The sequence below is a fragment of the Martes martes genome (assembly GCF_963455335.1).
Source record: "Martes martes genome assembly, chromosome: 3".
In the NCBI taxonomy this organism is placed as follows: domain Eukaryota; kingdom Metazoa; phylum Chordata; class Mammalia; order Carnivora; family Mustelidae; genus Martes; species Martes martes.
Window position 1 is genome coordinate 172,877,811 of NC_137890.1, and position 14,152 is coordinate 172,891,962.

General features: G+C 34.6%; 1 protein-coding gene across 1 annotated transcript in view; it reads left to right on the plus strand.

Moving 5' to 3' along the window:
- Positions 1-14,152, plus strand: part of IKZF2 (IKAROS family zinc finger 2) — a 144,580-nt gene that overhangs the window by 102,544 nt on the left and 27,884 nt on the right. The gene's annotated exons all lie outside the window — the stretch shown is intronic.

Genomic DNA, 14,152 nt, shown 5'->3' on the forward strand with positions numbered 1-14,152 from the left:
AGAAGGAAGCTAAAATATAAGAATTCAGGAAAGTGTTATAGAGTAATACAGAATAACTTACAGCTTTGGTACATAGCTAGGAATGAGCTCAACAATATTTTTATTTGTGTACATTGAATAACTGATAAATCTTGCAAGATGCATATGGCCCTTCCTTTTTTTAGACTTACAGACTTGGCAGAAAATAGCACCATCAACTGAAGAAGCTTTTATTTCAAGCTATTGAAGTAAGGAAACAACTGTTCTATAGATTCTGTATGATTTTTAATTTTATAATTATTAATTCAATAATTATGGTTAATCCTGGATAATGGAAAATCGAGTAAAATACCATAGTTACCTGCTGATATTACCATAGAGGAGATGAAAGCTATGGTACTTTTCAACAGATAGAGTGTCCAGGCTGGGACCTCAGTGGGAAAACAAACATTGCTATTTTTAAGCTTGAAAATATTATGCTTATTAGAAAATTGGCTGTTAGAGTATTTTATATTTCCCTTAAACACGCCTTGTTTCTTTAACTCTCAAAATGTAGTCGTTGGATTTTCTCTGAAACTTTTCTTTGCTTCATAAATCATGATTAAAAAATCTAGAGTAAGTGTGATATTTTTAAAATGCTAGGATGTAGTACATAAAAGACAAAGAATGATTAGAAATCTGAATGAATCTCATTTGACTTTTAGCATGAATTGCCATAACCAAGAAGTTAAAGGTGGAAAATTAATATAGAATACTCTCAAGCCAGTTTTATATCCTCCTTCTGTCCATAATGACATATTAAATTTTAATTTTAATATGAAGATTTGATGGAAGTGATATTTTCATCTACATTGACAAATTGTATTAGAGAGTGCTATGGATTGTGAGGTAATGCTTGTATTACCTTTTTTTACATTTTCTGTATTAATCCTTAAGGCTTTACTTGGTTTTTAATGTGAATGTGAAATGTGTAAAACTATTTTAGGCATTAACTTGTAAATTTGGAGCAGTTATAGAAAAATAAAATGAATGCAAACATAAAAACAAAATATTTTAAGTATATATAGTTACTTTCCTCTTTGATTCAAAGTAATTCCCTTATTTCCAACTATGACATTTTATATTTTATTTTAACTTATGCTATGAAAATTACATCTTTATTATAAAAATTATTCTTTGTTGAAGGATATTTTTAAGACATGACAGTTAATTCCTTCACCTAGCCATGTACTCTGGCTTATTAAAGCGTTATTGAATTGACCACAGATGGTGTAAAACATCAATTTTCATGAACATTATCTATTACATGAAGTTGAGGAAAAAATATAACTTTAAACATCTATTTCATTTTTTGCAAAATTGTGTTGCTTTTAATATCATGATATAATGTACACATGCTACTTTACCTGGGATTGCTATATTGCCCTTAGAAGGTTCAAAACCTTCAAAGCTCAACCTCTGGAAGGCTTTCAATACCTCAATTTGTGTTGTCTTGATTTCCTTTTTGTTCTTTTAACACATCCATCCCTGTGGGTGGTGTCTAAGAAGACACCTTGGTTTTTGTTTCTACTGAACTCTGGGTAGTTGCAATCAGCATCTTTTTTTGCAAATTAGTCACGAGTCATCTAGAGGTTCCTGGTTGGTGGCTAATGAAGTGAGGAATGAGAAAGATGTTACTCCAAAAGCAGGCCACTCCCATTGGGCTTCACCAGGCCAGACACTTGACAACACTTACATGGTTCTGTGTAATTATGAAGTTTGTGTGTATAAAGTGAAGCTGTTTCTGTGAAATTGCATATTTTGTAAATAAATCACTGCTACTTTGAGGTTCAAAAAAAATAAAGACATGGATCCTGTAACTGCAATCATGCTATTATTTTGCAATTTGTTATACAAAGTCATGATTATGTAGATATATAAATAGATAGTATACTCAAACTGGCTAATTAAAGAGAGTTTAACAGAGCAGTGAGAGAGAGGAAGCTGTCATCCACCTACTGCATCAACAGGTGATATGAATTCAGTCTAACTGTAATCTAAAATATTTGCCATTGCCAATGCTTTTTGTAATAGATACAACATAAAATATAGCTGCTAAATTCCGTGCCCTCTAATTGTTCAGAAAGCCCAAATTGGTTATTATAGCTTTCTTCTGCTACCAGTTCCATCTTTCCCTTACTCTTACCCTCGTTTTTAACACCTGGGCTGAACAGGATTCTTTATCTGATGAGTGACCCAAACATTAATTTTTACAAATTCTGAGGACTTGACTATCCTGTTTTTCTTGCATTACTGCAATTTTTCAGTAACCAGGATTATTGGGAACATTTTTTTAAAGAGGTACCTGAGTTCCAAACATAACAACCCAGAATCATCTTGGTAGTCTAGAAAAGTTACCAACCAATAGCCCACTTCTCTCCCTCTTAGTTTAGCAGCTTGAGATGCCCCAAATAGCCAGGGGGTAGTCCAATATGACAGTTCCAGTCCTCTAGTCCCTGGTATAAAGACTCTTCCCTTGGGTACCTAGCACATACATCAGAGCAGCATACAAACCATGCCTCCTTCATGGTGAAACTTGCAAAGTGCACCCATTTTCATTTATCATAGAGGACCTAATTCAACATGTCTAGACCACCAAATCCATAACATAACCCTAATACTATGCTTCTCTGAACTTTCTGTGGCAGTTATCTCCTGTCCTCTGGCATATATCTTATGGAGGCATCTCAGGTATTTACTACTTCCTGCTCACCATGTCCAGTCAGTACCGTGAATGTGATGTTCCAACTCAATGTTCTGTGGGCTGTCAAGATGAACTAGATTTCTTTGGACTGTATTATAACAGAAGAGTTGACCTAGCCTTAAGCTAAGATAATAAAAGTATGCTCTCCCTGCAATGTGAAGGCAAAGTGCTTCAGATTATCTGTTGATAAGGAATTATTTTCCAAAGAAATTGTTAAGTCAGTATCTCCATACCTGGTATCAGGGGCTATGTTATATGTTAATATGTACCAGTAACGGTATTACAGCTAGAACTGCATCTGTAGTTGGCATTTTGATGTGATTAAGACTGCATGCATCCACAGAACCATCTAGCTTGCATTAACCTCATCAACAGTATAAATGGGTATGTAGTAGGAATCCCCATGCCAACATCTTTCAGTTTTAGTTTACTATCTTTAAGTCTAGGTCTGTGATCTCCAATCTGGTAGCGACTAGCCTCCTATGGCTAGTGCTATGTGTTGAAATGATATTTTCTTATTAAATGAAAGCTATTAAAATTAATTCCACCTTTTTAAAATGTGGCCACTAGAAAATGTAGAATTATGTGTCTGATTCATACTTGTATTGGACAAGCACAGTTCTTGGCTTTCCATGATAGCTGTAGGTCAGGGAACCAACATAAGGATTCTATCCATTACTAAGTTTATTTATTCCCCAAATACTGTAAGATGGACTTGGGTAAAGCCTACATATATACCTTGACCTCCATATACCCCCACTTTGAGCTGGTCAACTACAATGGCATTTTGGGTTCCAGAGATTAATGTCAACTCAGAGCTAATCTAATAGACTAATAATCTGTGGTAGGATCTGGTATTTCCATTTCCTACCATAGAGCCTCTGCCACTCTGAGATCACATATACATTTAAATCAAGGAGGCCAGATCTGTTTGCAGCATCTATCATTGTTCTCTCCAGCCTAGAGAAGACAATTACCATAAAGCTTTTCAAGCATGTGGCTTCTTTCATGACCAGTGTAATTCTTTGGTGAAGGGAGTTTCCCACAGGCCCTTCTAGAAGTATATAAGTGGCAGACTGAACGGGGTGATTCATAATAGATCCTTTCCATTATTCTTACTTATTTGAGCTTTTGTTCCTTTTCTTCTTTGCTATGCCAGGAAACCCTGGCATTTCAACTTTTTACTAATAAGCCATCATTGAATCAAGGATTCAATTAGTCAGTCACTCCCACTTGCTCAAGGCAATATATTAAATCCCAAATCTGGTGAATGCATATATATTGATAAAAATTTGGCCCAATCTAGTATTTTGTTTCATCTTCTTGTTGTAAAACACTTAAAATCGATTCGTTCCCTTACGTGCTAACTGGACTCCTGCTGGTACAATTGGCCGTTTTGTGATTCTTTCCGTGTATAGGGCTGTCACCTCCTGGATCAGGCCTTGATTTTGGTTATATTAGAATCTAACTTATTATGAGCCTAGGGACAATGAGAGTTAATAGGAATGAGTCCTGAAAAGAATTGCCATTTTCTGATTGGGTTCTTGCCTCAGCTGAAACAATCGAAAGTCTTCCTATTTTATGGGAATGCTGATTTATGGAACATTAGTTTCCTTAGATGGAAAGGTGGGGAGTGAGGACTGTGTCTTCCAGCAAGGGCGGTTTGGAAGTGTTTGCAGGTTCAACATTCTGCTCCTTGGTATTTGATCAGATAGTACCATTCCATGTTTCACTAATCCAGTGCCATGACCAGGTTGTATTGGTACGGCCCATTTTATTTAGTGTGGCAACTCTATAACCCTTCAAATCAGATTCTGGAGTTGGTTTTTAGCCTCATTTGCCCTGAGGCTTAGGTAAATAAGGACTCTTTTAAAGCTGACAGAGGACTTTGACATTCCAACTTCTGCTTTGACATGAAGTGAGCATTCAAGACCTTCAAACTGTCCTTCCTCCTTTGTGCAATCCTTAGGGTCATCAGAGTTAGCCATATCATACTACAGTCTTCACTCTACACACCACCACTGTCGCTTCAGCAAGGCTACATGCTACCAGCAGTGATAATTTGGGTAATCATATTGCCAGTAAATACCTAGAATTAGTAGTATTCCATTAACTCCCCAGTAAGAAAGCCATCTCGTTCTCTTCATATTGAGCAACTCAGTGCCAGAATGCCATTTTGACTCTCTGAGGCCTTGGGCCACTCCTGCTACCAGTAACTATCAACCAAGGCCCTGACAGAAGCAATGAAACAGTCAGTGGGAAAAATTTGGAGACTGTCATGGTAATATTTACAAGAGAATAGTGAGGCATAAAGGAAACCAACGAAGGATGGTTGAAGCATTACAAGGCTAGCAATAGCAAGAAACCGTTAGACACCCGATGTCTGGAGGGGATCAAGAGATCACTAGAATTAGAAGAGGTAGGAGATGGGTCTTAAACACTAAGCTTTGATGAGGAATGTGCCCCTGCTAACCTGTGGCTGAAGAATAAACACCTTGACCTCAGTCTTTCCACCCCCTAGTCTCTTGCTGATTCCTCACATGCACTAAGGCTAACAAGAAGCCAGAGGACAAAAGAGCCTACTGATAAAGCCAACAGAAATTAGCTTTCTGCAGGAGCAAAGAAGGATGCAAATGGCTATAAAGGTGACACAGAATATGCCACAGATAGACTAAAATTTAGGAACTAGTGCTTAAAATTACTAGTATAGGGTATTAAGGCTAATGTAATGATTTTAACATTAATTTCTGTTTTACGGATATTGTCAGTACAAAGTATTTTGCTTCCTCCTTCCTCTCCCCCACTTTGGGTAACGACTATCCATTGTTTTAGTTTGTTATGGTGCTGTATAGTATTAATATTGCATCTTTGCTTCCCATATTTTAGATTTGAAATTATTCCTCTACTAGGTTGGTAACAAAGAGCTTGGCATTGATATACACCTATGTGTTAAGTGAAAAAAAAAATTTAGAAAAATACATTCAATAAATGCTAACCCTTCCTCCACCCCCCCCCACTCCCCACCCCGTGTATGATCCCATACAAGGTGAAATTTCCTATTTGGAACTCTGCTTGCCTATTTTAGAGGACACCAGGTAGTGTCTTGGTTTTGATTGTATAGTCCCAATAGTTAGGTTATTTACAGATAATATCTGGCATTTCTTGAACCTTCCTTAGACATAAGGCACTGCAGCAAGCACTTCCCAAGGATTATTTCTTTAATTAAAGCCCTTTTATCTGACATGAGCAAAGCTAGGTATTTTATTAATTAACAGCAGTAAGTCTAGCAACATGAGAAATTCTTTTGACAAAAGTTCTTATGTTTATATTTTTCAAATGTAAAAACATAGTGCATCATCTCTAATTCCATTTTCAGTGTCTTTAAGAACTTAGACCCTTGTGATGCAATCAGACTTCTATTAAATTTTTAAGATTTTGCACTAATTTTTATGACTATCTTTGCCCACCTCTAATTCTTTAGCATTTTTTAAAATCAACTCACCTTTATTGAATCTTTCCAAAGTAACAAAATTAGTTTTTAGAAACAATTTTCTTTTTGTACTTACTTCCTTGAAATATGGATATTTAAATAATTTACCTAATTATAACAGGTGGTACAGCTGGCATAAATAGGCTTGGCTAGAATTGTAACTGACTCTTAGTGACTCTGTAATTCAACCACTCGGAAGTGTTTATGTGCGACATGAAAAGAGGGGCCTACAAGCTCCAGGAATTCAGTGTTTCGGGAAGAGGCCGTCAGTCGAGAAAGCTTTTTGCTGTTACTATATTTATTTTAAAGGTGAAAAGACGGAGGCTTAGAGAGGTCGCACTTGCAGAGCCTAGATTCACACCAAGACAGTCAAACTCCAAAACCTGTATGTTATGGGATAAATGATACAGCCCCATATGTTTTTTTTTCTATAAAACTTGATTAAATTAACTCAAAATGATAAAGAACAAAGTACTATTTAGAAGAAGTCAAAACATTTGAGTTTGGAATGGGCTCAGTGCAAATTAGTTATATTACTTTGACAAGTCACTTAATTTGATCTTTAAGTCTCCCCAAACCCCCAGTATTATATGATGCTAAATACAATGTATTGTCTTTTTTCCCTGGACTTGGCTACTGATTGTTCACTACAACCAAATCTTAAAGAGTAAAAGAGTAGTCCCCACACCCCACTTTTTTTGTCTTATAGTTTGCTGTGGTTTGTTTTAACTTTAAAATAGATTTTCAAAAAATGGAATAGGTCTTAAGTTTTTCAGATGATCTTCACAGTACCACTATTACGTCCCTACAACTGTCTGCTAACCTATATTTAAGAGATAGCCTTGATAAGGACAGTTTCTGGTTTTGTACTTTTAGCTTCAGAGATGCAGAAGTTTACTTAAAACACATTCCCATTTAAAAGTACTTTTTACAAAGCCCCATCTGTTGTGCTGAACACCGAAAAAGTATAAAACAATGTTGAATTTTTCCCTCCCTCACCTTTGCTAATTAGTACCTGAATAATACTTTTTACATTGGCATAGAAAATGGATTTAAGTTTATAAAACCCTGGTTACTTGATTTGATTGCGTGCTTTAAGTTTTTATTACAGACATTGATAATTTTTTTTAATTAGAAGGATGTCCAGTTTTACAATAACAAATCAGAACCCCTTAAAGAATAATTATACTTCAGTAGTATTTAGCAGTATTTGCCATGGAAACGTTTGTTTTCTTACAATAATTTTTGAATAGTTTAAGTTTATTATTTGTGAAAACATATCGGATTAATATAATAGTCTTTTTTCAGTAGTAGATAATTTTTGTCAGTAACTCCCATATTTTATTCCCTACTTCTTGAAATAATAACAGAAGAAATCATAACATTTCTTACTTTGGTTATAGTAGTGATGTATCCTATTTCTGAAATAGTGTCCATTCACAAAGAAAGAAAAAGGTGAAATGATAGAATCTAAGTTTTGTTTGTATGACAGTCTTCAGTGTTTATTTTATTGCAATATGTTGGCTAAGTTTAAACATATCTAGCAATTGCAACCGTCCTTCTACTTTTGTTTTTTGTAACACTCAAAACAAAATGACTGGCTGAGAAAGGGGGGGAAAAACATCTTTTTACATGTGAAATTTAAATGACATTCTAAGAGGGAGTGGGAAGGAATGTGAAGGGGAGAGAAATAAAGAATTGGAATGTATCAACAATGTATCAGCTGAAGATCACAGTCAAATTTTTTGGTCCAGTGAGAAAATAATCTATACTCTTGTATACATTATGTAAGGATATAAGAAAACAAAAGGTACTGGTTTATATTTAAAACTCCACCAATTAGGGGCATCTGGGTGGCTCAGTGGGTGAAAGCCTCTGCCTTTGGCTCAGGTCATGATCTCAGGGTCCTGGGATGGAGCCCACATGGGGCTCTCTGCTCAGCAGGGAGCCTGCTTCCCTTCTCTCTCTCTCTGCCTCTCTGCCTGCTTGTGATCTCTGTCTGTCAAATAAATAAATAAAATCTTAAAAAAAAAAAAATACCTCCACCAATTAATCTTAAGATTTACCACACAAATTATCTGATTTGCTATATATAAATTTATAACATATGACATTTAAAACGTGAGTTTTTAATGATGAATCAGTGAATCAGTACTCCTTCTACAAAAATTTTTATTAGTTTTATCTTTTAGATTTTTAGTTTAACAAGTAATTATAGTCCTTTCATTCTTAGAAATTTGATTAGTGTGCTTCATATGTTATATATTGCTCCTTTTAATTGTCTTTATTATACCCAATACACTGGGGAAATAGTGTTTCAATTAAGTCTTGGACCCCTATTAATCAAAATAATACTTAGCATACTTGTTATTTTTTTTTAATCTAAGAGGAACTAGAATTGCATATTTTTTCCTAATTAGCATTTCAAGTATATGTCTCACATACTATGATGATGTGACCAAATTAAATATTTAAAACAGAATAGAAGATTATTTTTAATATATGGAAATTTATATAGTATATATGCATTATAAATGGTTATGTGTAAATTGCAAGGAGGAAAAGGTAAGAATATCTCTTTCATAGTCTCAAATATTTTTATGCCATATCTAAAATTCAGATATCCATGGAATTGCCCTGGATCCAGATTATTATAAAAATTACTTATTGCTTAAAACTGGAATCTTTTAAAAATATGAAAATGAAAAATGCTAATGTCTTAAAGAAATTAATTGTCTCTTATATTCTAAAAAATAAATTTCTTAACACTCATATTTTCAAAGATGCTTGCTTGTTGTAACACTGAAATATTGTTTAAGTATTTAAATAAAATATCTTTGAGTAAGCAGGTAAGTGTAGGAACTTATTTTTTTAAAAGATTTATTTATGGGGACGCCTGGGTGGCTCAGTTGGTTAAGCAGCTGCCTTCGGCTCAGGTCATGATCTCAGCGTCCTGGGATCGAGTCCCACATCGGGCTCCTTGCTCGGCGGGGAGCCTGCTTCTCCCTCTGCCTCTGCCTGCCTATCTGCCTGCCTGTGCTCGCTCTCTCTCTCTAATAAATAAATAAATTAAAAAAAATTAAAAAAAAAAAAGATTTATTTATGGAGGGGAGGGCAAAGGGAGAGATAGAGAAAAAATCCTCAAGCAGACTCCCCACTGAGCACAAAGCCCAATGCAAGACTTGATCCCAGGACCCTGGGATCATGACCCGCCAAAATCCTGAGGCAGCCACTTAAGCTACTAAACCACCCAAGGGCCCCAAAATTGCTTTTTTTTTTTTTTCTTCTCACTTTTAAAAAGTAATTCCTTTGGGGTTTCAATAAAACTTACCTATAATAGTCCAAGGAAAACCTTAGCTTTCAGTTAAACCAGTACTTATTATATAATTCTCTATTGGGATATATCATCTAAAAATAAATGATTTGTAAAATTAGTTTATGTGATATATTTGTATCATACATATCTGTACATATATCTGTCTATATGCAGGTATATCACATAACCCTGGAGTTAGAGCTGTTTGAGGAAACTTCTAGTGTCATGAAGTCTTCATCTTTTTATGTAGGGTCAATAAGCTTATGTTATTCTGCACAAATATCTAGCTTATTTCCAAACACCTTAGGAATGTTGATTTTTACAATATTACTTTGTAACCTATTCAGTGTTTGACAATTTTTAGCCCAAGAAGTTTGTGCTTTATATTTGTCAGTTTAAAACTATATTGTCTTATAAGAAACAACTGGACCAGATGTACCATATAAATATCTACTGTTAAAACAATAACTTCTGCCTCGCTCTACATTTTTTAATTTTACAATACAAGGACTGCCTTTTTATTTTTAAAGATCCTATAATCCCAGTTTTTTTCCATAAAAATAGCTCAGAAGTATTGAATACTTGTATTAGTTTCCAGTATTGATTTTTTTAAAAACATTATCAGTTAAATACTGTACTGCCACAAACTCATTTACATATTTCTATTATTTTTAACACTAGTTTATGTTTTATTCAGTTATGCTTTTAACTGTTATCAGAAACTATAAAATATTATGACTTCGCCTGTTTTTGAATATATTTGAACATTCGCCTTTAGTAGAATATTCAATCAACTAACAGGCATTTTTAAAGTTTAAACTACATCCTCTCAGAGAAACTGACAAGAAGAGAGCACTCCTCATCTTCAGATTCTTAAAGCTCAGAAGTAGTATCTGGCTTAGAGTGAGATAGAGCTAACCTTTCACCGTTTTATTAAAGAAACAACTTAATGTCAAATGCTCTAGTTTTAAGTCTTCTCACATGGGACAGTCTGTTAATTCATCATAAGAATGAAATGCTTTCAAATATATTGTCATGTCTTGCTACGGGATTCACTACCACAGCCACATCATTTCCTTTTATTGCTGACTGGTCAGGAATTCCATAAACTAGAAGGGATTCTAAAGTGTATATAGCCTTTGTGATTACTCTCCATCTTGTTTCATCAAATAATCTTTTCCTCTTGTGTTTCCTTTTGCCTTCTACTCTTTGTCTTTTTCATAGGTTTTCCCCCCCAATCCTTAAATGTTTGCTTTAGTATTGCTTCATTTTTTGAGGTGACTACCAGAAAAAAGCATGTAAATAAGTACCTTTAGCTTATATTACATACAAGTGATAGACTTTTGGATATTAACAACTTGTGAAATGAGTGAAGAATAAAAAATGTCTGAAAATTAGGTACTTGCCTAAAAGATTATCATTATTAGTTATTTTCATATTGACATTATTTTGAAGCCGGATTATCATGACTTTTCTCTCAGATTTGTCAGAGACCCATTTTAAAAATACTAATCCATGGCCCAGGATAATGATGGACATATTGGATTAAATTATGCTGGTTCAGAAATTGAATCTATTGTAGCTCGTACATAATCGTGATGATGCATTAAGTGTAGTATAATTTGTCCTGCAGACTTCCCATGAGAAGGAACTGTTTTCACCTGATTGTAGACCTGGCATCTGGCCCACTTTCTGGGTGATCTCCCAAGTGTGAACTTTCCCCACCCCCCACCCCTCCTTTCCTTCCTGGAGGTGCTCCATAGAGGTGGATTACACTGATAATACACAAGCAGTGTCAGTTTCGCACATGATTTGCATAACTGTGCTGTGCTGATTTCACCCAAGTCCTGATAATGATGCCCATGGTGCCTCTCTATATGCTTTGCAGTAAACACTGGAGAGAGGGGATGGGATTAGTATTTTCATTCCTGACTCTTCAAACACACCCTAATGGCCCTGCCCATTGAAATATGATCAGGAGGGAAAAACCACTTTCAGTCAAGCTAGCTGGTAAGACGATCCATGTGATTTCTATCCAGTAAGTAGAACACTTTTTTCTTTTCCAGACCAATAATCATTATATACTCTACGTTATCTATCCCTCAGAAATTAATTTTTTTTAAATAGCGTACATTGTCTTATCTTTTTTCAAATATCAGTCGTCATGCTTCTTTAAATTTCAAATACATTTCTAGAAGGAATTATTAAAGAGAAGTCTTTCTTCTTATAATACATACTCATGTGATAAAGTACTTTGGTTCCTTCTTAGGTTGGTTTACTGCTGGAACCTTTCCTTCTTATCTTTTTCTATTTTCAGGAATTCTTAAGAAATAAGCTAAACATAAACAATGAATTTTGGAACACTGAAAAATATAAAATAAGAAAAAAAGAAATAAGCAAGAATTTTGGACCTATTTCTCATTCTTCTCAGTTTTCTACAGACATCATCCTCATTACAAGTTGACTGGCTCAGTTTTGTACTGTGCGTCGATGTTGGTGTGGATAGTCTGAATTCGTGGCCATTTCACATTTTCTCTTCCATGTCCCTGAGTCCGTGGGACTGGCACTCTTGAATTCATGGCAGAAGTGGAAAGGCAGCATGCTAGCATCATTACTCAGTGTCCGAAAGGGCGCATCACACTGTGTTTTTGTTTTGTTTTGGTTTGGTTTTTTGTAAGCTAACCTCCACCCTCTCCTTTTATTTTTCCTACTTGATCCGTGTATGTGAGTCAAAAAAACCTGTTCATCCACAGCCTGTACTATCTTGCCAAATCTTGTAAGAAAACTCCCAAATGGTTAAAAAAAAAAAAAAAACCTTACAAATGAGGTATATAAAAACCAATATCAGTCATTATAATCATATAATATATATTTAGAATATAATTAAATTTTTATTTAGGATATTATAAATCATTTATTCGAGTAGTAATCCCTTTAGTTTATACAGAAACATGATGATAATAAGTATATAGATAAGAATGAAAGATCCTACGTTCAGTATCTAAAAGAAGAAATCTTATTCTCTTTTGCATCTGTATCCCTTATACTGTATCAAATGAATAAATGAAACTTTGGGTGCTTTCAGTTGCACATTCTTTCATTAACTAGAAAGTTAGTTTAAGATTTGTAGAGGTCAGTGGTGACTATATCTATTTCCTAATAAATGATAAATGTCAGTCCATTACAAAAATTAAAGTAAATCGCTAATATTTAATGGGCTCTTATCTTGTGACAAGCACTATTTTAAGAGCCTTATTTTACAGCTAAGGAAAGTTGAATTTAAAGAGGGTGGGCATAGCATAATGTATAGAGAAATTGAATCATTATGTTGTACACTTGAAACTAATTTTAACATTGTGTGTCAACTATACTCAAAAAATTTTTTTAAACAAATAAATAAGAGATGCTACCTAACATCCCTACATTCTGTAGTTTTAAATATTATATGTATGGTTCTTCTTATAAAGCTTTACCTTCTTGAGGTTATTATATTTTTAACCTAATGTCTTTGTTCATATTTTGCCCACAATGTATACTATTTGGATTAGATTTTAAACATACCACAGACACACACACATCCATACACCAAAATGCTCAGTATAATAAAACTAAAGTATCATACTGAAATAAATGAAGATTTCTATAAAGCTTGAGTACATACAGAAATTTAGAATAAAATAAATCCAAGCATGTATAAATTATCTTTGTGAGAGTACTTTTTAAAAAATTATGCTCTGATGTAATAAACATCTTATCATTAAGACCACATATGCATGTTTTATTCAACTTTTACTCAGAAAAAGCTGGGAAATAAACTCTGCTTTGCCTGACCCCAGAGTCTATGATCTCAGCTACCATACTCCTGCTTTCCAGTCTATTCTCAATATAGCAGCCAGAATTCTCTGTAGAAACCCCATTTAAATCATGTGATTTCTCTGCTTAAAATCTTTTAATGGCCTTCAATTGCTTTTCTAATAAACTCAAACTGCCTATCATGGCCAGGGGAAATGCTTCCCACCTCTCCTGTCTGATCATACACCACTCTGTCCATCGCTCTGTATTTTTTGCTACCCTTGGTTCCTTTATTCCTTTCTTCTCTTGGGGTTTTGCACCGATGATCCTAGAGGTCTCTTCCTTTAGCTCTTTCCCAGTTCTTGGCATGGATGCCTCATTATCCTTCAGATATTTGCTTTAAATAGCTTCTTCTATTATGGACTTCCATAAGCACCCTACCTAGATCATCCCCCTGCTCATTCTTGATCTTGCTCTATCTTAAAGTTTTGTAAAGCTTAAATCAGAATCTGCATTTATTATCTTGGATTTTTTGTTCATGCACATGTTGCCTGTCTCTCCCCACTGTCATCTGAATGTAAGCTCTATGAGGTCACGGACATCCTCTGTCTTATTTATTAATGTATCCCTAGCTCTTTGAATGGTGCTTGGTACATAATAGATAATGAAAAAGTTTTGCCAATTAATGGAAAAAATAATCTGAAAATATACATAAATTGAAAGACAAAATAATGTTTTTATTTCATTCTTGAACAGCCACAATTTTTTACTAATGGGAGTGTGCACCTTGTTGGACACTACACAACTTCCCATATCTTGGAATCAAATTTGG